This window comes from Salmo salar, chromosome 01, assembly GCF_965601325.2.
Source record: "Salmo salar chromosome 01, fSalSal1, whole genome shotgun sequence".
Taxonomy (NCBI): domain Eukaryota; kingdom Metazoa; phylum Chordata; class Actinopteri; order Salmoniformes; family Salmonidae; genus Salmo; species Salmo salar.
The window spans coordinates 94,163,219-94,190,577 of NC_138291.1; positions in this window are offsets into that span (position 1 = coordinate 94,163,219).

Genomic DNA, 27,359 nt, shown 5'->3' on the forward strand with positions numbered 1-27,359 from the left:
TGAGTGTGTTCTCCCTTTCTCGGCCCTTGCATATTTCAGAGGTAGTACCCGGTGCTACTCTCAACCAACAAGCCTTCCTCATCCCCAGTAGGGACAGCACATCTGATCACGCCTAGGTAAACCAGCCAACCTGCATCAGCCAGCAGAAGTTCCTGCTAGCACTGCAGCATAAATATTCAGGGAAACATATCCAACATTCTAATGACTTCTTCTTTATCATACACACACACACACCTTTGCCGTTTATGTTTCCTCTACAGATCTCTTCCCTCCCTTTCTTCCCTCCTTGTTTCGCTCTCAATCCCTTTGTCTTCTTGCACATGCATGATTCATAGCTATCCATTAAAGACACACACCAATGGGCAAAAGAGACCTTGCTTGATAGGCGTGAAATAACAAACACAAATTAAATCACAAGAAAATGAATACACTCTTCTGGACAGTTCTGAGGTACGTGTGTTGATTCTCAACTGAGACTGAGTGACCAAAACCTAGTCTTCCTAATGAGAATATTTATTATCTTTTGTTTCTTTGATTTCCAACTCAAGTACCTCCTCGCCTCGTTGGCTGTCATCTCATAAAACATGATTTTGGGGGAAGGAGTCTCATCAACAAAAAAATCTGACTTCTGTTGCTTCCTTGTTTTCCTAAAGTGACACTTTAACTCAGCATTTTTTTTGTCTGAGCAGCTTAATGTCTGACACTGTTCCTGTTGGGCCTTTGAAGAGGTGAGGGAGGGAGGGATGGCTGGGAAGGAGGCAGGGAAATAACAGAACAACCATCTGGCGTCATTTAGTTGAGGAGGGGGATGATAAGAGAGGGAGAGAATGAGGAAGAGAGGTGTGATTAAGGGTATAGTGAGAGAGAGAGGGGTGTGATACATTTTAATTGTATTTATTTAACCTTTATTTAACTAGGCAAGTCAGTTAAGAACACAATCTTATTTACAATGATTGACTACCCAAGCCAAACCCTACTCTATTGTGCGTGCCCTGTGCGACTTCCGATCACGGTAGAGAGAGCGAGAGAGAGAGAGAGAGAGAGAGAGAAGAATTCTGCAAAAATATCCTCTGTGTACAATGTAAAACAACAAATAATGCATGCAGAGCAGAATTAGGCTGCGAATTATCAAAATCCAGAAAAGAGCCCTTAAATTCCACAATCACCTAAAAGCAACCCTTCCATATCAAAGCCATCACCTACAGAGAGATTCATCTAGAGAAGATTCCCCTAAGCAAGCTATTCCTGGGGCTCTGTTCACAAACACAAACAGACCCCGCTGAGCCCCAGGACAGCAAAAGCAACACAATTAGACCCAACCAAATCATGAGAAAACCAAAAAGATAAATACTTGACGAAGTGGAAATAATTTACAACAAAAAAAACAGATCAAACTGGAATGCTATTTGGTCCTAAAAGGAGAGTACATAGTTGCAGAATACCTGACCACTGTGACTGACCTAAAATTAAGGAAAGCTTGACTATGTACAGACTCAGTGAGCATGGCCTTGCTATTGAGAGAGGCTGCAGTAGGCAGACCTGGCTCTCAAGAGAAGACAGCCAATGTGCACACTGCCCACAAAATGAGGTGGAAACTGAGCTGCTCTTCCTAACCTCCTGCCAAATGTATGACCATATTATTGACATATATTTCCCTCAGATTACACAAACCCATAAATAATTTGAAAACAAACCCAATTTTGATATACTCCCATATCTATTGGGTGAAATATCCCAGTGTGCCATCACAGCAGCAAAATGTGTGACCTGTTGCCACAAGAAAAGGGCAACCAGTGAAGAACAAACACCATTGAAAATACAACCCATATTTATGCTTATTTATTTTCCCTTTTGTACTTTAACTATTTTCACATCATTACAACACTGTATATAGACATAATGACATTTGACATGTGTCTTCTCTTTAGAAACTTGCGAGTGTAATGTTTACTGTTAATTTTTTATTGATTATTTCACTTCTGTTTATTATCTATTTCACTTCCTTTGGTAATGTGGTGCGGCAGGTAGACTAGCGTTTAGAGCATTGGACTAGTAACCGTAAAGGTTGCAATATCGAATCCCCAAGGTAAAAATAAAATTATAAATAAAAATCTGTTGTTCTGCCCCTGAACAAGGCAGTTAACCCACTGTTCCTAGGCTGTCATTGTAAATAAGAATATTTTCTTAACTGACTTGCCTAGTTAAATAAAAGTAAAAACAAATGTAAACATACGTTTCCCATGTGAATGAAGACCATTGAATTGAGAGGGAGGGAGGGAGGGAGAGAGGGAGGGAGAAGGGAAGAAAAGATGGGGAGAGGGAGGTAGAATGCAACATATAGTGTCACTAGTGTTTTGGAAGGTATTAAGGGCTCTGGTGTGGCCACTATCAGGGGCTGGTAATAACAACCAACGGTCTGGTTAGCAGCTCTGGTGTGGGCACCTTCAGGAACTGGCAATGACAACCAACGGTCTGGGTAGCAGCTCTGGTGTGGGCACCGTCAGGAACTGGCAATGACAACCAACGGTCTGGGTAGCAGCTCTGGTGTGGGCACCTTCAGGAACTAGCAATGATAACCAACGGTCTGGTTAGCAGCGCTGGTGTGGGCACCGTCAGGAACTAGCAATGACAACCAACGGTCTGGTTAGCAGCTCTGGTGTGGACACCGTCAGGAACTAGCAATGACAAGCAACGGTCTGGTTAGCAGCTCTGGTGTGGGCACCGTCAGGAACTAGCAATGACAAGCAACGGTCTGGTTAGCAGCTCTGGTGTGGGCACCGTCAGGAACTAGCAATGACAAGCAACGGTCTGGTTAGCAGCTCTGGTGTGGGCACCGTCAGGAACTGGCAATGACAACCAACGGTCTGGTTAGCAGCTCTGGTGTGGGCACCGTCAGGAACTAGCAATGACACCCAACGGTCTGGGTAGCAGCTCTGGTGTGGGCACCGTCAGGAACTGGCAATGACAACCAACGGTCTGGGTAGCAGCTCTGGTGTGGGCACCGTCAGGAACTAGCAATGATAACCAATCGTCTGGTTAGCAGCGCTGGTGTGGGCACCGTCAGGAACTAGCAATGACAACCAACGGTCTGGTTAGCAGCTCTGGGGTGGGCACCATCAGGAACTAGCAATGACAACCAACGGTCTGGTTACCAGCTCTGGTGTGGGCACCGTCAGGAACTAGCAATGACAACCAACGGTCTGGGTAGCAGCTCTGGTGTGGGCACTGTCAGGAACTAGCAATGATAACCAACGGTCTGGTTAGCAGCTCTGGTGTGGGCACCGTCAGGAACTGGCAATGACAACCAACGGTCTGGGTAGCAGCTCTGGTGTGGGCACCATCAGGAACTAGCAATGATAACCAATGGTCTGGTTAGCAGCGCTGGTGTGGGCACCGTCAGGAACTAGCAATGACAACCAACGGTCTGGTTAGCAGCTCTGGTGTGGGTACCGTCAGGAACTGGCAATGACAACCAACGGTCTGGTTAGCAGCTTTGGTGTGGGCACCATCAGGAACTAGCAATGACAACCAACGGTCTGGTTAGCAGCTCTGGGGTGGGCACCGTCAGGAACTAGCAATGACAACCAACGGTCTGGTTAGCAGCTCTGGTGTGGGTACCGTCAGGAACTGGCAATGACAACCAACGGTCTGGTTAGCAGCGCTGGTCTGGGTACCGTCAGGAACTGGCAATGATAACCAACGTTCTGGTTAGCAGCTCTGGTGTATTCATAATTATAAACAGAATGAAATCCTTGCCTGGCTTGACATTTATGTTTAATTAGTTATGGTGCAATATGTCCGCTTCCTAGTCCCTACTCACCTCACTCTGGGTCGGGGTATTGTTTGTCTGTTTGAGGGTCTTGTGTCGAGGCATAGTTTACCTTGCAAAGACAAGCAGTGGTGTATGACTAGGAGAAATGTATGTGGCTGTGTTGAGACGTGACAACAGGCATTGAGGTTAATACCAGAGCAGGGCCACACAGCTCCGCAACGCATGACCCGCACAACCCGCTCCTAACCGCCTGCCCGAAAGCACTGGCTTGTCACACTACTAAAGCCCCATCGGTGGCTTTGATCCCTTGCTGTTGTTCAGTGTGTGTGTGTGTGTGTGTCAGGTGGACTCTGGTGCTGGCTGGTTTCACACGCACACACACACACACACACACACACACACACACACACACACACACACACACACACACACACACACACACACACACACACACACACACACACACACACACACACACACACACCACCCCCTACTGTGGTAAGGCCAGAAGACTTAAATCTCTATGTCTCTTTCCTCCTACCCCCCTCTCTCTCTCTCTCTGCCTCTTCCTCCCCCCCTCTCTCTCTCTCTCTCTCTGTCTCTCTCTCAATTCAATTCAATTTCAATTCAATTTAAGGGTTTTATTGGCATGGGAAACATATGTTTGCATTGCCAAAGCAAGTGAAATAGATAATAAACAAAAGTGAAATAAACAATACATTTTTTCACTGTAAACACTACACTTACAAAAGTTCCAAAAGAATAAAGACATTTTAAATGTCATATTATGTGCAATGTACAAAAGGGAAAATAAATACACATAAATATGGTTTGTATTTATAATAGTGTTTGTTCTTCATAGGTTGCTCTTTTCTTGGGGCAACAGGTCACAAATCTTGTTGCTGTAATAACACACTGTGGCATTTCACCCAATAGATATGGGAGTTTATCAACTTTTTGGGGTCTGTGTAATCTGAGGGAAATGTGTGACTCTAATATAGTCATACATTTGGCAGGAGGTTAGGAAGTGCAGCTCAGTTTCCAACTCATTTTGTGGGCAGTGTGCACATGGCCTGTCTTCTCTTGAGAGCTAGGTCTGCCTCTGCGGTCTCTCGATAGCAAGGCTATGCTCACTGACTACATAGTCAAAGCGTTTTGGGTCTCTCTCTCTCTCTCTCTCTCTCTCTCTCTCTCTCTCTCTCTCTCTCTCTCTCTCTCTCTCTCTCTCTCTCTCTCTCTCTCTCTCTCTCTCCTCTCTCTCTCTCTCTCTCTCTCTCTCTCTCTCTCTCTCTCTCTCTCTCTCTCTCTCTCTCTCTCTCTCTCTCTCTCTCTCTCTCTATATATATATATATATATATATATATATATATATATATATTTCTCTCTCTCTATCTCTCTCTCCTCAAACTCCTCACACTCCTCAGACCTGTGATCCTTCAGGCTGGTGATTAAACAGCAACCATTCACTTATCAGGAGCTCTCTAGTTTCTCTCTCTGTGCCATAAATTAGTAGCAGCTCTGCTTCGCTCCCTAAATCAAATCTTATCTGCTAGCTGGCTGCTTGGGTGGCTGGCTGCATGGAGAAGAGGAGTAGAGGAGAGGAACACGGGAAGAAAAGAGGAGGAGTGGAGGAGAGGAGGAGGAATATTGGAGGAGTGAGTTTGTTGGTTTGTTTGTGTGAGTTTCTCTATTTGACTCGGCAGCGTGTGAAATGTAATTAAACTAGGCTAGACACACACAGACACTTTCTCCACTCCACTCCATCTCCACTGTCATTATTCGTTGTTGTCTCTTAACCCTTTCTGTTCTTTCATTACAAATTGTGGAATAGACATTGCATTGATGTCTCTGCCCAGTGGGATATAGCAGCACTTGGAATGGTTGCTCGACTAAAAGGTTTGCGATTATGCTGTGGGATTTAGAGGTCATTTGTGGTATAGTACGGTACCCTGTGTCACTACTTCATTGCTCCAGGCCAGCACAAATGGGAGGTAGAGCACTGATTATGCTTTTGGGTCCCAAGGCACTACTGTCTCTAATTGACAATAAATGGGCGATATAATCCAAATAGAAACTGATAATTACAGTTGAAGTCGGAAGTTTACATACACTTAGGTTGGAGTCATTAAAACTCGTTTTTCAACCTCGCCACAAATTTCTTGCCAACAAACTATAGTTTTGGCAAGTCGGTTAGGACATCTACTTTGTGCATTTTACATTAAAATGTTTATCATTTAGCAGATGCTCTTATCCAGAGCAACTTACAGTAGTGAATGCATACATTTGTGCATGACCCAAGTAATTTTTCCAACAATTGTTTACAGACAGATTATTTAACTAATAATTCACTGTATCACAATTCCAGTGGGTCAGAAGTTTACATACACTGAGTTGACTGTGCCTTTAAACAGCTTGGAAAATTCCAGAAAATGAAGTCATGGCTTTAGAAGCTTCTGATAGGCTAATTGACATCATTTCAGTCAATTGGAGGTGTACCTGTGGATGTATTTCAAGGCCTACCTTCAAACTCAGTGCCTCTTTGGTTGACATCACGGGAAAATCAAAATAAATCAGCCTCAGAAAAAATTGTAGACCTCCACAAGTCTGGTGCATCCTTGGGAGCAATTTCCAAATGCCTGAAGGTACCTCGTTCATCTGTACAAAAAATAGTACGCAAGTATAAACACCATGGGACCACATAGCCGTCATACCACTCAGGAAGGAGATGCGTTCTGTCTCCTGGAGATGAACATATTTTGGTGTGAAAAGTGCAAATCAATCCCAGAACAACAGCAAAGGACCTTGTGAAGATGCTGGAGGAAACAGGAACAAAAGTATCTATATCTACAGTAAAACGAGTCCTATTTCAACATAACCTGAAAGGCTGCTCAGCAAGGAAGAAGCCACTGCTCCGAACCCGCCATAAAAAAGCCAGACTACGGTTTGCAACTGCACATGGGGACAAAGATCATACTTTTTGGATAAATATCCTCTGGTCTGACGAAACAAAAATATAACTGTTTGGCCATAATGACCATTGTTATGTCTGGAGGAAAAAGGGGGATGCTTGCAAGCCGAAGAACACCATCTCAACCGTGAAGCACGGGGGTGGCAGCATCATGTTGTGGGCATGCTTTGCTGCAGGAGGGCCTGGTGCACTTCACAAAATAGATGGCATCATAAGTTAGGAAAATTACGTGGATATATTGAAGCAACATCTCAAGACATCAGTCAGGAAAATAAAGCTTGGTCGCAAATCGGTCTTCGAAATGGACAATGACCCCAAGCATACTTCCAAAGTTGTGGCAAAATGGCTTAAGGACAACAAAGTCAAGGTATTGGAGTGGCCGTCACAAAGCCCTGACCTCAATCCGATAGAAAATATATGGGCAGAACTGAAAAATTGTGTGCAAGCAAGGAGGCCTACGAACCTGACTCAGTTACACCAGCACTGTCAGGAGGAATTGGCCAAAATTCACCAAACTTATTGTGGGAAGCTTGTAGAAGGCTACGCAAAATGTTTGACCCAAGTTAAACAATTTAAAGGCAATGCTACCAAATACTAATTGAGTGTATGTAAGTGATTTCTTATTATTATTATTAATTTAAAATTATATAAAAACCCCTTGGAAATTCTCACAGATATGTTACTAACCCTGTTATTTGCAGGACAATATATATTTGTCGTATTGGTCATGGCTCCCGAGTGGCGCAGACGATGGACCTAGCCCATGGGGAAGGGAGGACGATGGACCTAGCCCATGGGGAAGGGAGGAGGAGTTAGGGGGAGGGGGTGCCCACCCGGCCCCACTGGGTAGCACAGAGCAACAATGTAAAGGGCATTGCACTAATTATGGCACTGACTAGGGAAACGTTCCCGCTGTTCTTAGTGCCTGTCTGCATGTTCAAACTTAAACAATGTAACTAATAATGGCGTGAAAAATGCCCCGTAGATATGAAATCAGAGGGCAGATATTACTAAATATGAAACCATTAGTCCTCTCACTAAAGGCATCAGTCATAAATTATACTTAAATCTGACCTGGATTTAGCGAAAAAATGACATGAAAAGAGCATTTGGAAATCCCAAACTCTAAAAGTAATTGGAAGGTAGATCCAAATTATTTGTGACATTGTGGTTACAATAAAGAACGTAAACAAGATGCTGTGTTTTCATTTTGCAGTAGTGATGGACAGCTGGAGGCATTTTGTATTTCTTCATCAACATCTTTATGCTTTCGTTAATAAAATAACGAGAAAAAATACATTAAAAATGATAGAAACGATGTGGTCCCAGAAACTCCTCTCTGACATAGGGTCCAGCATATCTCTTGATGATTTCTTCCTCAAAGAAATCTCAAGCCATGGTACCTGAAAAAGGAGGCAACAGTGAATTATTGTGGAAACGCCATAACAGTCCGTGAGGTGTAGGCTACAATATTTTATATACCTTTTGCTTTGTAAATGACCAAACTTAAAAAATACATCCATTAAATATAATTATATATAATATATATAACATGTCTTACCAAGCCTTTCCATAAGTCCACGCAAGTTTCTTCAACTGTCTTCTGACTGTGATTAGAGAGATGTTGATGTGCCATGAAGCCAGCAGATTACAGATTGCCTTTCCCGATCACTCATCATCTTCACTCATCAGTGAGTCAGTGGCTTGAATAGTCTCGCTGGAAACACTGGCGACAGCTGATGCATAGGTCCAGAGCCAGGCAGTATTGGCATGTTTACTACAGTATGTACTGTACTTTGTAAAGTATTCATCCACCTTGGTGTTTTTCCTATTTTGTTGCATTACAACCTGAAATTTTGTATTTGTATTTCATGTAATGGACATACACAAAATAGACCAAATTGGTGAAGTGGAATGAAAACTAACTTGTTTAAAAAAATTAAAAAAAATTAAAACCAGAAAAGTGGTGCGTGAATATGCATTCACCCCCTTTGCTATGAAGCCCCTAAATAAGATCTGGTGCAACCAATTACCTTCAGAAGTCACATAATTTGTTAAATAACTTCTTTGGCATACTGGTTATTGATCGGAATTTCGGATGACTGACGTGCCCAAAGTAAACTGCCTGTTACTCAGGCCCAGAAGCTAGGATATATGCATATAATGGTAGCATTGGATAGAAAACACTCTGAAGTTTCTAAAACTGTTAAAATAATGTCTGTGAAAATACCGGAACTGATATGGCAGGCAAAAACCAGAGGAAAATCCATCCAGAAAATGGTATTTTTGAGGTCACATGCCATTTCAATGCTAGGCTATGGGATATATAAATAGATAGGACCCAGATGGCAGTTCCTATGACTTCCACTAGATGTCAACATACTTTAGAAAGGGTTTCAGGCTTGTTTTTTGAAAATGAGCAAGTAGTTGTAGTTTTTCCAAGGTGTCTCTCATTAGAAAAGTAGTCTTGTTGGCACCTGAATGAGGTGCTCGCTCTTCGTTATTTATCTTCCCTATTGAACATACTATTCTCCGTCTTAAATATTATTGTTTATTTAGATATTAGAGTACCTGAGGATTAATTAGGAACATTGTTTGACTTGTTTGGAAAAACTTTACCAGTAACTTTATGGATTCGTTTGTATGCATGTTGAACGAGTGGATTACTCAGATCATTGGTGCCAAATTAACAGACTTTTTTGGATATTAAGAAGGACTTTATAGAACAAAACGACCATTCATTGTGTAGCTGGGAGCCTTGGGATGGCAAACAGAGTAAGATCTTCAAAGGTAAGTGATTTATTTAATCGCTATTTGGGATTTTGTGATGTCTATGATGGTTGAAAAAGTATTTTGATGTGGGGCGCTGTCCTCAGATAATCGCATGGTATGCTTTTACCATAAAGCCTTTTTGAATTCTGACAACGCAGTTGGATTAACAAGAAGGTACGTTTTTAAATGATGTATGGCACTTGTATTTTCATGAATGTTAAATATTACGATTTTTGTATTTTGAATTTCGTGCTCTGCAATGTCACCGGATGTTGTCGTAGGTGTCCTGCTAGCGGTTCATGCGCCCAAACAGGATAATGTCCACCTGTGTGCAATCTAAAGGTCACATGATCTGTCACATGATCTCAGTATATATACACCTGTTCTGAAAGGCCCCAGAGTCTGCAACACCCCTAAGCAAGGGGCACCACCAAGCAAGTGGCACCATGAAGACCAAGGAGCTCTCCAAACAGGTCAGGGACAAAGTTGTGGAGAAGTACAGATCAGGGTTGGGTTATAAAAAATATCCAAAACTTTGAACATCCCACGGAGCACCATTAAATCCATTATTAAAATGTTTTAAGAATATGGCACCACAACAAACCTGCCAAGAGAGGGCCGCCCACCAAAACTCACGGGCCAGGCAAGGAGGTTATTAATCAGAGAGGCAACAAAGAGACCAAAGATAACCCTGAAGTTCGGAGAGTCTGGTATGCCCAAAGTAAACTGCCTGTTACTCAGGCCCAATAGCTAGGATATTATATAATTGGTAGATTCCGATAGAAAACACTCTGACGTTTCTAAAACTGTTAAAATGATTTCTGTGAGTATAACAGAACTGATTTGGCAGGTGAAAACCCAAGGAGAATTAATCCAGAATGTGATTTTTTGATGTGTGTTTTTCCATTGAAAGGCTATTGTCTACATAGGGATTTAGCTACCAGATTGCAGTTCCTATGGCTTCCAATAGATGTCAACAGTCTTTAGACATGGTTTCAGGCTTGTTTTTTGAAAAACGACCAAGAATAAGAAGTTTTGGAAAGTGTCTATTGAATTGTGCACTACTGTTTTGCGTGCGTGACTGCGTGCGCACTCTTCGTTATTTTTCTATTCAATACGCTATTGTCCGGTTGAAATATTATAATTTATTTAGATATCTGACAACCTGAGGATTAGTTTGAATTTTTTTGGGACTTGTTTCGACGAACTTTACCGGTACTTTTAGGATTTATTTGTCTGCATGTTTGAACGCCTTTGAGCAGGTAGATTACTGAACAAAACGCGCCAACCAAACAGTTTTTGAGATATAAAGAGGGACTTTATCAAACAAAATGACAATTTATTGTGTAGCTGGGACCCTTTGGATTGCCAACAGGTGAAGATCTTCAAAGGTAAGTGATTTATTTTATCGCTATTTTTGAGTTTTATGACACCTGTGCAGGTTATGAATTTATGCTGATGCAGGAAGTATGTGAGGCGCTGTTCTCAGACAATCAAATGCTATGTTTTCGCCGTAAAGCCTATTGTAAATCAGACAACGCGGTTTGATTAACAAGATTCTAAGCTAAAGAATGGTGTATAACACTTGTATTTTCATGAATGTTTAATATTACGACTTCTGTATTTTGTATTTCGCACTCTGCAATTTCACCGGATGTTGTCGACTGATCCGTAAGAAGTTAAAGAAGAAAACGCTATGTCTGGTGCAAACCCAACATCTCTCATCATCCCGAGAACACCATCCCCACAGTGAAGCATGGTGGTGGCAGCATCATGATGTGGGGTTGTTTTTCATCAGCAGTGACTTGGATACTGGTCAGAGTTATAGCCTCGCTACTGTTATTTTTCACTGTCTTTTTACTGTTGTTTTTATTTCTTTACTTACCTATTGTTCACCTGTTGTATTCGGCGCACATGACAAATAAACTTTGATTTGATTTGGAATTGAAGGAATGATGGATGGCACTATATACAGGGAAATTCTTGAGGGAATCCTGTTTCAGTCTTCCAGAGATTTGGCACTATGCCAGAGGTTCACCTTCCAGCAGGATAATGACCCTAAGCATACTGCTAAAGCAACACTCGAGTGGTTTAAGGGGAAGGATTTAAATGTCTTGGAATGGTCTAGTCAAAGCCCAGATCTCAATCCAATTGAGAATCTGTGCTTATGACTTAAAGATTGCTGTACACCAGCGGAACCCATCCAACTTACATTTTAGTCATTTAGCAGACACTCTTATCAAGATCGACTTACAGTAGTGAAGGCATACATTTCATTATTTTTCTCCATACTGGTCCCCCGTGGGAATCGAACCCACAACCCTGGCGTTGCAAACACCATGCTCTACCAACTGAGCCACACGGGACCTGAAGGAGCTGGAGCAGTTTTGCCTTGAAGAATGGGCAAAAATCCCAGTGGCTAGATGTACCAAGCTTATAGAGACATACCCCAAGAGACTTGCAGCTGTAATTGCTGCAAAATGTGACTCTACAAAGTATTGACTTTGGGGGGGTGAATAGTTATGTACCATCAAGTTTTCATTTTTTTTTACTTATTTCTTGTTTGTTTCACCAAAAATAAAAAATAAATGTATCTTCAAAGTGGTAGTTATGTTGTGTATATCAAATGATACAGACTCCCCAAAAATATATTTTAATTCCAAGTTGTAGGCAAAAAATTTGGAAAAATGCCAATGGGGTGAATACTTTTGCAAGCCACTGTACCAGGAGCTGTGCCAGGCCTGTGCCAGGCCATGTCTTTTCACTCATCCAGCTGTAACACATAGAATTCACTGACTTGTATGCGAAGCAGTACTTGTTTCAAAACATCTCATCCAATGTCACTGATGCGTCGTGAAACAGTGTTGTTTGATGAAGGAATTTCCTGTATAGTTTTTTTGATCTTTTCTCCCAGCATTGTCCCAGCCATATCCGTGGCTCGCAGGAAGAATTAAGTCCTTCACAATAGTATGGGGCTTGCCTGTCCTAGCCACTCAGTAGTTCACCATATAAGACACTTCTAGCCCCTTCTTGTTAAAGGTATCTATTGCTTTTGTACATGTCTTACTACTCGAAAATTGTCTTAATTGTCGCTCAAAAAACTCTCATGGCTTATTTTTCAAATTTGCATATTTTGTTTCTAAATGTCTCCGCAAGAGTGAAGGTTTCATAGAGTTGTGAGATAGTACTTTTGCAAATATAACACACTGTGGCTGAGGAAAGTCAATACTCCAAATATAAGTGAACCCAAAATCAAAGTAGATCTCATCATATTTGCGCCTCTTTGATGGTCCAACGTCCCTGTCTGTTGTTCGGTGCTTTCACGGGTAAGGAGACAATAGCTCTTCGGCTGCATCAGATTGACAACTGTCAGTGTCCATGCTAGCTGGGCTAACAACAAATGTAGAATTACTGATGCTAGCATTGGATGTGCTTGTGGAAGCAGAACAACTTGTGTCGTCGACAGGTGCAGGTGTAGTACTGTTGGTAGTAATGGTTCTACCTGTAGAGCTGTTATGTGTCTCTATGGACACGGGCCTTACTAAATGGACTATTTGAAAATGTGAAAAAAAAACATATATTTATTTTTTTACATGTGAATCACTACAAACTGCATTAAAAGGCATGGAAAATGGAAGGGCAACAGGCATTGATGGGCTTCTTGTTTGCTTTTGGGGCTTGTTGGGAGAGGATTGGCTAGCAGTAGTTAATGGTAGTTTGACCGGAGGGATACTACCGATAAGCTGCAAGAGGGCTGTCCTCACCCTACTGACAAAAAAGGGTGACTCAAGGGAGGTGAAGGACTTGAGGCTGGTGGCTTTTTCCCTTTCCCTTTATTGTGCAATGATTATAAGATCATGTCCAAGGCTTTGTCCAACAGGCTGAGGGAGGTGATAGGGCAAATCATACATTCGGACCAGTCATACTGTGTTGCCGGCAGGCAGATAGGAGATAACATTTTACCTGATTCTGGATTTTTTGGACGTCTCTGGGGCTATTGGGTTGGATGCTGGTCTATGTTCAGTTGATCAGGAAAGGCATTTGACCGAGTTGAACATCAATACTTTTGGCACACTTTTGAGCCATTTGGTTTCAGCTCTGGTTTTATTGCCATGATCAGGGTGATATATGGTGACATTGAAAGTGTACTAAAAGTTAATGGTGGCTTGAGTGCTCCTTTTAAAGTGTGTAGAGGTATTAGTCAGGAATGTTCTTTGTCAGGAATGTTGTATTTATTTAATTTTTTATTTCACTTTTATTTAACCAGGTGGGCCAGTTGCTAACAAGTTCTCATTTACAACTGTGACCTGGCCAAGATAGAGCAAAGCAGTGTGACACAAACAACACAGAGTTACACATGGGATAAACAAACGTACAGTCAATAACACAATAGACAAATCTATATACAGTGTGTGCAAATGTAGTAAGATTAGGGAGGTAAGTGTCACGTCCTGACCAACAGAGGGAGTAATTGTATTAGTTTTGGTCAGGACGTGGCAGAGTTTTTGTGTTATGTGTAGATTGGTTGCTGGACTCTCAATTGGAGGCAGGTGTTTCTAGTTGCCTCTGATTGGGAGTCCTATAAACAGGTGTGTGTTTTTCTTTGTGTTTGTGGGTAATTGTTTCTGTTCAGTGTGTTAGCTGTCAGTACTGTTTAGCTGTCGGTTGTTTCTTGTTTTGTAATTATATCGTGTTCTTTCTGAATTAAATTATGAACACTAACTCCGCTGCACCTTGGTCTTCTTCCGATGACATCCGTTACAGTAAGGCAATAAATAGGGCATAGTGGCCAAATAATTACAATTTAGCAATAAAACACTGGAGGGATAGATGTGCAGAAGATGAATGTGCAAGTAGAGATGCTGGGGTGCAAAGGAGCAAACAAAATAATAATAACAATATGGGGATGAGGTAGTTGGGTGGGCTATTTACAGATGGGCTATGTACAGCTGCAAAGATCGGTAAGCTCCTCTGACCGCAGATGCTTAACCTCTATGGGCTAGGTGGGACGCAAGCGTCCCACCCGTGGTGCACTCAATCAACAGCAGGTGCATTTCAAGAGCGGCAAATTTGAATCCAAATAAATGTCAAAATTCAAATTTTTCAAACATACAACTATTTTACACCCTTTGAAAGATAAACATCTCCTTAATCTAACCACGTTTTACGATTTCAAAAAGGTTTTACGGCGAAAGCATAAATTTAGAGTATGTTAGGACAGTACATTTACAAGAGTTGTGTGTAATGTTTTGTCAATTCAAAGACAGGGTCACCAAAACCATAAAACCAGCTAAAATGATGCACTAACCTTTTACAATCTCCATCAGATGACACTCCTAGGACATTATGTTAGACAATGCATGCATTTTTAGTTCTATCAAGTTCATATTTATATCCAAAAACAGCGTTTTACTATGGCATTGATGTTGAGGAAATCGTTTCCCTCCAATAACCGGCAGTCAAGTCAGCACCACAAATTAAATAATTAAAATTAGAAAACATTGGTAAAATATTATATTGTCATTTAAAGAATTATAGATTTACATCTCTTGAACGCAATCAACTTGCCAGATTTAAAAATAACCTTACTGGGAAATCACACTTTGCAATAATCTGAGCACTGCGCCCAGAAAAATACGCGTTGCGATACAGACTAGCCGTCATGTTGGGGAGATCTAAAATCGAAAATACTATGTAAATAATCCATTACCTTTGATTCTCTTCATCAGATGTCACTTCCAGGTATCACAGGTCCATAGCGAATGTAGTTTTGTTCAAAAAAGCTCATCATTTATGTCCAAAAATCTCCGTCTTGTTAGCACATGATCTAAGCCCGCCGGACTTCACTTCATGAACGAGGGGAAAAAATATATTTACGTTCGTTCAAACATGTCAAACGTTGTATAGCATAAATCATTAGGGCCTTTTTTAACCAGAACATGAATAATATTCAAGGTGGACGAATGCATTCTCTTTTATAACGTATTGGAACGAGGGTACCCAACATGAACTCGCGCGCCAGCTGTCTAATGGGCCATCATTGTTCCATGGCTCTTGTTCGGTCAGATCTCCCTCCAGAAGACTCAAAACACTTTGTAAAGGCTGGTGACATCTAGTGGAAGCAATAGGAAGTGGCAAAATATTCCTCAGCCCCTGTGTTTTTCAATGGCATAGGTTTAAAGGTAATACAACACATCAGGTATCCACTTCCTGTCAGAAAATGTCTCAGGGTTTTGCCTGCCAAATGAGTTCTGTTATACTCACAGACACCATTCAAACAGTTTTAGAAACTTTAGAGTGTTTTCTATCCATATATAATAAGTATATGCATATTGTAGTTACTGGGTAGGATTAGTAACCAGATTAAATCGGGTACATTTTTTTATCCAGCCGTGCAAATACTGCCCCCTAGCCCTAACAGGTTAAAGTTAGTGAGGGAGATATACGTTTCCAGCTTCAGTGATTTTTGCAATTCGTTCCAGTCATTGGCAGAAGAGAACTGGAAGGAAAGGCGGCCAATAGAGGAATTGGCTTTGGGGGTGACCACTGAAATATACCTGCTGGAGCGCGTGCTATGGGTGGGTGCTGTTATGGTGACCAGTGAGCTGAGATAAGGCGGGGCTTTATCTAGCAAAGACTTATAGATGACCTGGAGCCAGTGGGTTTGGCGACAAATATGAACCGAGGGCCAGCCAACGAGAGCATACAGGTCGCAGTGGCGAGTAGTATATGGAGCTTTGGTGACACAACGGATGGCACTGTGATAGACTACATCCAATTTGCTGAGTAGAGTGTTGGAGGCCATTTTGTAAATGACATCGCCGAAGTCAAGGATCGGTAGGGTAGTCAGTTTTATTTTGGGACAAGCTAAGATGTTAATTGTTCTGAGTAGAAAACATAAAATAGACACGGGATATGGGCAGGACTTAAGACGAGTTTTTAAAGGATTAGTCGAAGCGAGAATAAAAGTGGATTTGTAGTTCTTCTCGGCTGTAAAAGATATCCCATTGTTTGAGGAGAAGTGGGCTTATGAAGGAGCGGTTTGTTTTGTGGAGCAGGGGATTCTATTTTCTGTTGATGAAATGAGTTGAATGTATATTTGTATTTTTGATTTTATTATTATTATTATTTTTTATTTTTTGAATGACAGATTTGTTATTTATATTCTGAAAAGGCACAGTGTGCCATTATTTGTGTTAATAATGAAGTATAAACAAAGGTTTTATAAAAACAAAAACAAAAGCTCCTACCAACGGGAGGGTTCTCTCCAGGAACAGGGTTGGAGTGAAAACCTTCAGGAGGGTAGCTCTCCAGGAACAGGGTTGGAGTGAAAACCTACATGGTTTGGAGAGCCCTGCTCTAGGTATTTCCTTCAGCTTTCTACATCAGATCTCACATACCTTGGATTCATATCTCTGCATGGCTGAAGTTCCTGTGGCACTTTAGCTCAACCCAACTCCCATACCCACTATATCCCAAGGCCACGTTCCACAACACTTTCACCCACATTCCACTGTAGGCTAAGGCTGAGAGAGATGCCAGGTTACAGCCATCTTATTTCTCTCAGCTGTTCTTCATGAGATCCCACATGCTGGGTCACAATTGGTGAGGCCTGGGGCTAGCTGGCTGGCTGGTTGGCTGGCTTGTGTAACCCTCCATGGAGGTTGCAGTAGAAATAGAGACCATTGACTCACTGGTTGAGTCAGACACCTAGAGATAAATCACGCCAGAGAGGGGAACATGGATAGACTTCTTTTGCATCTTTTATGGAACATTAGACTGAGCAACACGATGACCTAATTTGAATTGATTTGGGCTCACATGCTTGCTCGCACACATACATACTCGCAGACACCCATACTTATTTGCCCGCACACATACACTCACTCACTCACTCGCTCGCTCGCACACACACACACACACACACACACACACACACACACACACACACACACACACACACACACACACACACACACACATATATATTCACCTCAAGGCGTCGTTTTCAGATGAATGAACCCAGCTAGATCACATTTCTTTATTCATCCTCCTGTTCTCCCACTGTGTATTTCTCTGAGAAATCTCCTCCATATTGTTATTGTGCAGCAGCAGTTCATGGTGGAGTGGAGTCTTAGCCTGTCTATGTCTTTGTTTTAATTTGCCAACTGGATGCTCACTTAAATAGGAAGGGAGACAGATGCTGAAGCAGACTGTATTTCCTCAACACAGTGCCTGGGAAATATGCTGCTCTGGAGACAGATGCTGAAGCAGACTGTATTTCCTCAAACCAGTGCCTGGGAAATATGCTGCTCTGGAGACACATGCTGAAGCAGACTGTATTTCCTCAACTCAACACTGACACACACAAACATACTGACATGCAAACACACTTGCACACACACACAGTTATAGTGCACTAGACTGGCCCTAACCTATTTCAGTGTGAAATAACCTGTTCTTCTTTAATTCTACTATTCTTCTCTTCATTCCTGGGAATTTCTTAAATCCTTCCTTCCTTCACTCTCTCTCTCTCTCTCTCTCTGCATGCTAGGAGTGTTTGGTGCATGCTGGGAATTGCATGAGCGATTGCATGAGCGAGTGCGAGTGATGTCTGGAGTTAGATTGCCTGTTTTTTCCTTATTGTTTCCTTTTCTTGGTGGTTTTCATTTTTCTATTCATGATTAAGGTGAATATTTATTTTATTTATTTGTTGTGGTAGAATTAAGAATATAATTTTTCTTGTCAAAATTGCCATGGCTTTGGTGGGGATGGCGACCCACATTGGCACGCCGTCCATGTCACTTCGGCACGGCTTTAGGTGTGCTACTGAAGCTACTGTCACTATGGAGGAGTTTCTGGTCGCCGTAGGAGAGAAGGTAAGCTATGAGAATGTTGCTTATGCATCGTGGATGAATAAAGCGGTGGTGATATTTCTTAAAGAAGAGCGTCTTGTTGATTGTATGGTTGAGCATGGCGTACTTCTTAACCTCTTGGGGCTAGGTGGGACGCTAGCGTGCCACCCGTGGTGCACTCCATCAACAGCAGGTGCATTTCAAGAGCGGCAAATTTGAATCCAAATAAATGTCAAAATTCAAATTTTTCAAAAATACAACTATGTTACACCATTTGAAAGATAAACATCTCCTTAATCTAACCACGTTTTACGATTTCAAAAAGGTTTTACGGCGAAAGCATAAATTTAGAGTATGTTAGGACAGTACATTTACAAGAGTTGTGTGTAATGTTTTGTCAAGTCAAAGACAGGGTCACCAAAACCATAAAACCAGCTAAAATGATGCACTAACCTTTTACAATCTCCATCAGATGACACTCCTAGGACATTATGTTAGACAATGCATGCATTTTTAGTTCTATCAAGTTCATTTTTATATCCAAAAACAGCGTTTTACTATGGCATTGATGTTGAGGAAATCGTTTCCCTCCAATAACCGGCAGTCAAGTCAGCGTCAGAAATTAAATAATTAAAATTAGAAAACATTGGTAAAATATTATATTGTCATTTAAAGAATTATAGATTTACATCTCTTGAACGCAATCAACTTGCCAGATTTAAAAATAACCTTACTGGGAAATCACACTTTGCAATAATCTGAGCACTGCGCCCAGAAAAATACGCGTTGCGATACAGACTAGACGTCATGTTGGGGAGATCTAAAATCGAAAATACTATGTAAATAATCCATTACCTTTGATTCTCTTCATCAGATGTCACTTCCAGGTATCACAGGTCCATAACGAATGTAGTTTTGTTCAAAAAAGCTCATCATTTATGTCCAAAAATCTCCGTCTCGTTAGCACATGATGTAAGCCAGCCGGACTTCTCGTCATGAACGAGGGGAAAAAATATATTTCCGTTCGTTCAAACATGTCAAACGTTGTATAGCATAAATCATTAGGGCCTTTTTTAACCAGAACATGAATAATATTCAAGGTGGACGAATGCATACTCTTTTATAACGTATTGGAACGAGGGTACCCAACATGAAGTAGCGCGCCAGGTGTCTAATGGGACATCACCGTTCCATGGCTCTTGTTCGGTCAGATCTCCCTCCAGAAGACTCAAAACACTTTGTAAAGGCTGGTGACATCTAGTGGAAGCAATAGGAAGTGCCAAAATATTCCTAAACCCCTGTGTTTTTCAATGGGATAGGTTTAAAGTCAATACAACACATCAGGTATCCACTTCCTGTCAGAAAATGTCTCAGGGTTTTGCCTGCCAAATGAGTTCTGTTATACTCACAGACACCATTCAAACAGTTTTGGAAACTTTAGAGTGTTTTCTATCCATATATAATAAGTATATGCATATTCTAGTTACTGGGTAGGATTAGTAACCAGATTAAATCGGGTAAATTTTTTTTATCCAGACGTGCAAATGCTGCCCCCTAGACCCAACAGGTTAAAGGTATGTTTATTCAAGTTACGCCGCGTTTTTCTCCGTCAACAAAGGTAAGGATTTTGTATGTATCGCCGTTTATTCCCAATGAGCTATTGGAGCACGAGTTATTGTGGTTTGGGAAGTTTGCAAGTTCAATTAAGATTGTCCCATTGGGTTGCAAACACCCAGCTTTGAAACAGGTTATGTCGTTTCGGCGACAGGTGTTTATGCTTTTGGACTCACCAGAGCAGACTTTGGAGTTATCGTTTAAAGTCAGGTATGTCAACAGACTGTACAGTGGGGGAAAAAAGTATTTGATCCCCTGCTGACTTTGTACGTTTGCCCACTGTCAAAGAAAGGATCAGTCTATAATTTTAATGGTAGGTTTATTTGAACAGTGAGAGACAGAATAACGTAAAAAAAATCCCAAAAAACGCATGTCAAAAATGTTATAAATTGATTTGCATTTTAATGAGGGAAATAAGTATTTGACCCCCTCACAATCAGAAAGATTTCTGGAGAAAGATTAAGAGCACACTCTTAAAGTGAGTGCTCCTAACCACAGCTTGTTACCTGTATAAAAGACACCTGTCCACAGAAGCAATCAATCAATCAGATTCCAAACTATCCACCATGGCCAAGACCAAAGAGCTCTCCAAGGATGTCAGGGACACGATTGTAGACCTACACAAGGCTGGAATGGGCTACAAGACCATCGCCAAGCAGGTTGGTGAGAAGGTGACAACATTTAGTGCGATTATTCGCAAATAAAAGAAACACAAAAGAACTGTCAATATCCCTCGGCCTGTGGCTCCATGCAAGATCTCACCTCGTAGAGTTGCAATGATCATGAGAACAGTGAGGAATCAGCCCATAACTACACAGGAGGATCTTGTCAATGATCTCAAGGCAGCTGGGACCATAGTCACCAAGAAAAAAATTGGTAACACACTACGCCGTGAAGGACTGAAATCCTGCAGTGCCCGCAAGGTCCCCCTGCTCAAGAATACATATACAGGCCCGTCTGAAGTTTGCCAATGAACATCTGAATGACTCAGAGGACAACTGGTGAAACTGTTGTGGTCAGATGAGAACAAAATGGAGCTCTTTGACATCAACTCAACTCACCGTGTTTGGAGGAGGAGGAATGCTGCCTATGACCCCAAGAACAACATCTCTACCGTCAAACATGGAGGTGGAAACATTATCCTCTATGGGCTAGGTGGGACGCTTGCGTTTAAGCTTTGGGGGTGTTTTTCTGCTAAGGGGACAGGACAACTTCACTGCATCAAAGGTACGATGGACGGGGCCATGTACCGTCAAATCTTGGGTGAGAACCTCCTTCCCTCAGTCAGGGCATTGAAAATGGGTCGTGGATGGGTATTCCGCATGACAATGACCCAAAACACATGGCCAAGGCAACAAAGGAGTGGCTCAAGAGGAAGCACATTAAGGTCCTTGAGTGGCCTAGCCAGTCTCCAGACCTTAATCCCATAGACAATCTGTGGAGGGAGCTGAACGTTCGAGTTGCCAAACGTCAGCCTCAAAACCTTAATGACTTGGAGAAGATCTGAGTGGGACAAAATCCCTCCTGAGATGTGTGCAAACCTAGTGGCCAACTACAAGAAACGTCTGACCTCTGTGATTGCCAACAAGGGTTTTGCCTCCAAGTACTAAGTCATGTTTTGCAGAGGGATCAAATACTTATTTCCCTCATTAAAATGCAAATCATTTTATAACATTTTTGACATGCGTTTTTCTGGATTTTTTTGTTGTTATTCTGTCTCTCACCTTTCAAATAAACCTACTATTAAAATTATAGACTGATCATTTCTTTGTAAGTGGGCAACCGTACAAAATCAGCAGGGGATCAAATACTTTTTTCCCCAACTGTATATGGCCCACTGCTAGTACGGGCAGTCAACTGTGTTTTGAGTGTGGGGATGTTGGCCATAAGCGACATGCTTGCCCGAAAAGGGAGAAGGCGAAGTGAGGGATGCAGGTGTTCCTCGTAACGCCTGGGCCCACTGATGTAGGGAGAGGTGGGCCGACAGTTGTAGAGGAGCCACAAGCACCTGTTGCTGAGGAACAAGTTGTCCGTGTTGAGGGTAGGGAGTTGCAACTTGTACCAGAGGGGAACATAGCGTCTGTTATGCATAAGTAAACTATTGTTGTATGAGGGATCTGTTGAGCTAGTTCCTCAGACTGGTGAGGAGAGGCCCAGTACAAGTGATGGGGTACAGGAGTGGGTTTATGTGGAGCTAGTCTCCCAGGTAGTGTAGGAGATACCCACTACGAGTAATGGGGTACAGGAGGGGGTTTAGGAGGGAATAGTCTTCCAGGTAGTTTAGGAGATGCCCGGTACGAGTGATGGGGTGCAAGTGGGGAGTGTTGAGAGGGATGTGCCTGAGGGGAGTCAGGGGTCTGTGGCCTCAGTTGAGGAGGATCAGGAGAAGGATATGGACATCTCTTTTGATATGATAGCAGCTGGTGACGACTCAATTTACAATTTAGAGGAGGTAAAGAGTTTCCTGGATCAGACTTTTGGTCAAATTGGCACTTTTTTTGATGTTGATAAGTTTGTGAGGTCAGCTGTGATGTTACAGAAGACGGTGGGGTTAGACCAGTTGAGTGAGATGAAGTGTTTTCGCTTCAGGAAGTTTGTTACTGCTGTCACAGCAGCAAAAGGTAGTGGGAAACATGGTCAGGTTAAGAGAAAATTAAAACAATGATGATGATCATGCCTCATAGGGTGTCTTTTTTCTCTTTGGTTTCTCTGTGGTTTCTTCTGCTTTTCCTTTCTCTTTTCTATATGGAGGTACTAAGGATATGTTTTCTCAATATTAATGGGGTAAGGGACAGGAATAAGAGGGCTTGGGTGTTAGAAGTAATAAAACAGAATAGGCTTAATGTATTTTTTCTAAAGGAGACATAGTGATGAGGCTAATGAGGTTGACTGGGAAATGTGGCGGGAGGGGCAGCATATACTCAGTCATGGTACTAATTTCAGTGCTGGGGTGGCAGTCTTGTTTTCCTCAGGCTTAGGGGTGACTGTGGTAACTACAACAGAGATTGTCAAGGGTCGGATTTTATTGGTTAAGGCGGATGTTATGTTTTTTTTCTTAATGTTTATGCTCCTAATGAGGGTACAGAGCATATTTCTGTATTTGGTCAAATAAAGGAAACCTTAAGACAGTGTAACCAAGAGGGGTGTATTGGTTTTGGGGGGACTGGAACTGTACAGTGGATTTTACTGTTGATCGCACTGCTAAAGAACCTCACCTGCGGTCAGCTACTTGTCTGTCTGGTTTATTAACTGAGTTTGACCTTTCTGATGTGTGGAGAGTAAGGCATGCAAAGGTTAGGCAGTACACATGGCTAAAAGTTAATGAAGGTTGTGTAATTGCAGCAGGGTTAGACATATTGTATGCATCTGATCACTACTGTAGTAGGGTTGGAAGGTTTGATATTACTCCTGTGGGTTTCTCTGATCAACATATTGTTACTGTTGATATTCACTTGTCCAGTCCACGAAGGTCATCACCTTACTGGTATTTTAATGTTAAGTTGTGGATGGAGGGTTACAAAAGGGAATTGTGAGTCCTTGAGGCAATGGTGGGAGGTTGGGAAGGCCCAAATATGATTGTTTTGTCAACAGTATACTTCCCTGTCTCGTATTGAAGTTAAAGAGACTATCAGGGCCCTTGAACAGGACATCAAATCTATTAAATTGCAGTTGCTCACTCAGAATGACCCTGGACTAGTTGTGAACTTACAGGACAAGAGACATGAACTGAGGTTGTTTCTACATGAAAGAGTGAAGGGTGCCTTGATTTGGTCTCGTTTTGCTACCCTCAAAGATATGGATGCTCCTAGCGCTTCTTTTAAACATAGGACAGTCGACATTACAACGTAAACAGGTGGTCTGCCTTCGTCTCCCTGATGGGAAGGTGACCAAGGATGACAGTGAAATGCGCCAACATGCCGTGTCTGTGGACAGAGTTTTCCTCTGCCCTCTATAAGCGGAGGATTGTTATTCTCTGTGTACTGAACAGTTGTTACATGGTCTTCCTCAATTGGGCCCTGAGCAGAGAGTTGCTTTGGACTGTGACATTACACTGCAGGAGTTGTCCACAGCAGTTATGCAGCTCTCAACAGGTCGAGCCCCTGGCATCGATGGTTTACCATCTGAGTTTTATAAGCACTTTTGGGGTCTATTGGGGAGGATTTTTATGAAGTGGTGTGTGAATCTTTTCATGAGAGTTCTCTTCCTGTATCCTGTCAACGTGCGGTACTTTCATTGTTGCCAAAAAAGGGGGATTTGGCTCTTATAAAAAATTGGCGACCTGTTGCGTTGCTGTGCACAGAATATCAAATTGTATCTAAATGTCTCAAACAGGTTGAAAGAATATCTGGGGCTGTTGGTCCACAAGGACCAGTCTTACTGTGTAACTGACCGCTCTATTGTTGATAACTTGTTTCTGATAAGAGATGTTTTAGACATTTGTAAACTGTCTGATGTGAATGTGGGTTTACTTTCTTTGGATCAGGAGAAGGCTTTTGACCGTGTTGACCATCCGGGTCTTGTTCAAAACAATGAAAGCCTTTGGGTTTGGGGATGTTTTTTTTGTCTTGGATGTGTTTACCTTATTCTGGGGCCTCATGTATGGTGAAGGTGGGGGTGGTTTGAGTTGCCCATCCCAGTCCAAAGGGGCATCAGGCAGGGATGCCCAATTTCAGGGCAATTATATTGTCTAGCAATTGAACCAATGCTTTGTTTTTTAAGAGCGAGGCTTCTTCCATTTGCGAATAATCGCACCAAATGTTGTCACCTTCTCACCAAGCTGCTTGGCGATGATCTTGTAGCCCATTCCAGCCTTGTGTAGGTCTACAATCTTGTCCCTGACATCCTTGGAGAGCTCTTTGGTCTTGGCCATGGTGAAGAGTTTGGAATCTGATTGATTGATTGCTTCTGTGGACAGGTGTCTTTTTTACCCCAGCCACCCCAGTCATAGACTGTTCTCTCTACTACCGCATAGCAAGCGGTACCGGAGTGCCAAGTCAAGGACAAAAAGGCTTCTCAACAGTTTTTACCGCCAAGCCATAACACTCCTGAACAGGTAATCAAATGGCTACCTGGACAATCTGCATTGTGTGCCCCCCCATCCCCTCTTTTACGCTGCTGCTACTCTCTGTTTATCATATATGCATAGTTACTTTAACTATACATTGGATAACTGGGCTATCTGCATTGTGTCCCGCCACCCGCCACCCACCACCCGCCAACCCCTCTTTTATGCTACTGCTACTCTCTGTTCATCATATATGCATAGTCACCTTAACCATATCTACATGTACATACTACCTCAATCAGCCTGACTAGTTTTAGTCCCTTGGATTATCTGGTACATGGGACTGTAGCTGGTAGCAGTGACTCAGTCAGGATGGGCTTGTCCTGGGCTTATAGCCTCAAGAATTTCTGTGAGGAGGCTGTGTACGTGTGTGTGTGTGTGTGTGTGTGTGTGTGTGTGTGTGTGTGTGTGTGTGTGTGTGTGTGTGTGTGTGTGTGTGTGTGTGTGTGTGTGTGTGTGTGTGTGTGTGTGTGTGTAGAAGGAAGGACGATTCTCCACGCATCCCCTCTCCACTCCTCACCTCTCTACTCCTCGCCTCCCCTCTCCACTCCTCCCCTCTCCACTCCTCTCCTCTCCACTCCTCCCCTCTCCTCTCCAGTCCTCTCCTCTCCACTCCTCCCCTCTCGACTACTCTCCTCTCCTCTCCACTCATCCCCTCTCCTCTCCCTCTCCCCTCCTCTGAATGAATTGCTGTGCTAACGACCTCCCTCTCCATATTACATCTAGCAATGATGGACCATTTGTTTGCTTTATCATGGCTTTAAACCCCTGGAGTCTAGCGAGTCAGTGAGACATGTAGAGATGCCTGGTCGACTGGAGTCTAGTGAGTCAGTGAGACATGTAGAGATGCCTGGTCGACTGGAGTCTAGTGAGTCAGTGAGACATGTAGAGATGCCTGGTCGACTGCAGTCTAGTGAGTCAGTGAGACATGTAAAGATGCCTGGTCGACTGGAGTCTAGTGAGTCAGTGAGACATGTAGAGATGCCTGGTCGACTGCAGTCTAGTGAGTCAGTGAGACATGTAAAGATGCCTGGTCGAGTGTAGTCTAGTGAGTCAGTGAGACATGTAGAGATGCCTGGTCGACTGGAGTCTAGTGAGTCAGTGAGACATGTAGAGATGCTTGGTCGACTGGAGTCTAGTGAATCAGTGAGACATGTAAAGATGCCTGGTGGACTGGAGTCTAGTGAGTCAGTGAGACATGTAGAGATGCCTGGTGGACTGGAGTCTAGTGAGTCAGTGAGACATTTTACAAAGATACACTGTGACTGTGTGGGCTGGAGGGTCTGCTCAGCTCTGTCCATAGGACTGTCAGATGTGTACTGCTCTGGTTGACAATGTGTCTCTTCAGTAATCTGCCTCTTTAGAAAATAGCTTAGTGAATAGGGCCGTTAAAGTGCATTTTGATATTATGGTTTCTAGTGATTGGGAAGAATGATGATGATGAACAGATCTCTTAGCAGCAGTATTAGCTGTTCTTGTGTTGGAGATTACAGTACAGGAATAAACAGCATCAGGAATGGTTTTGTAATAGAATTTTATAGCATTATGTTGCCATTTCCGCACTGTCTTCCAGTGCTGTGTCTGGAGGCTTCATTATCAATAATCAACAAATGGCAGACAGACGTTCAAACATCTGTTCTGTTCCATCTACCTGAACGGGCTTGTATAGACACACACACACACACACACACACACACACACACACACACACACACACACACACACACACACACACACACACACACACACTCCCTCCTTCACATACCCACATACCAGAAGGGCTTGGGTCTGGCTCCATGTGTCCCATTCTTCTTTAACCTTTCCTGGGCATCTGTTGATATGTAGCAAATAAAACATGAAATCCTTATTAAAGGATGAGTATACATACAGGCTAATTAATGTTTGCATTGTGGCTTGCCTCCTCACTCCAACACATCCTAGATAATCCCCACCTGCACATCAAACAATATGGCTGACATTTACATCTTCTATCCCCATCAAACACATCTCTCTCAATGGATTATCATGTCCCATATTCAGGCCTCTGCTTTGCCCCAAATGGCACCCTATTCCCTACATAGTACACTACTTATGACTAGATCCTTGATCAAAAGTAGTGCACTATATAGGGGATAGGGTGCCTAATGTGACACAATAATCTTTGACATCAAAGTTTGATACTTTGTCCCCAATTAACAGATTCTTACACGTATCCAATAGATTTTTAATGGCATTATAATTAGGCCAGTTGTGAGACACTGATGGGGTCATTAAACTAAAGAAAGCCTAATGTATACCAGGGATCATCAACTC